The sequence below is a fragment of the Plasmopara halstedii genome (assembly GCF_900000015.1).
Source record: "Plasmopara halstedii genome assembly, contig: Scaffold_3060, whole genome shotgun sequence".
NCBI lineage: Eukaryota > Oomycota > Peronosporomycetes > Peronosporales > Peronosporaceae > Plasmopara > Plasmopara halstedii.
The window spans coordinates 1,489,715-1,490,328 of NW_020189964.1; positions in this window are offsets into that span (position 1 = coordinate 1,489,715).

Genomic DNA, 614 nt, shown 5'->3' on the forward strand with positions numbered 1-614 from the left:
TGGTAGTTTAATAAAAATGATCTTGCAGAGATTCCACATCTTTGACGTCATGATGTCATGAAGCACTTGATCACGTGAAATTGGCCCATGAATTGTTTGTACGACATTAGGGCGATGAAAATCAAAGCCTGATGTCGAATGGAGTGCTAAGTGAGTCGAGGGCTGCATTTGCCTCTTGCAATTTTCCTCACTCTCCTGCTTTACTAGCGTCATGTCACTTATTTGTGTTCCATCGACTTCAGAATCACAGTCAATGCTTTTTGGAAGTAATATTTTCTGAATTGAGCTCGGCAATAATGGTAAAAGACCCGGTCTTGTCATCATTAGTTGCGATTCGGGAGGCAATTGCTCCAGCATCTTCATTTGCTCTGCTCTGGATAATGGCAATAAAAATGGCAAATATGGAGCTAATTTATCAGTAAAGCTTGTGTCGGTAAGCCACTCTATAAGTGATGTCTTGAGCAGAAGCTCTCGCATAAATTGAGGCAGAAACGTTACAATGCCTTTTGCGCACAGTTTAGCATGATACCACTTGTAAATAGGTACAATCCATGAATAGAGCAATCCCAACAATCCATATATCATTACTCCCAATGCTATCATAGCCCGACGAG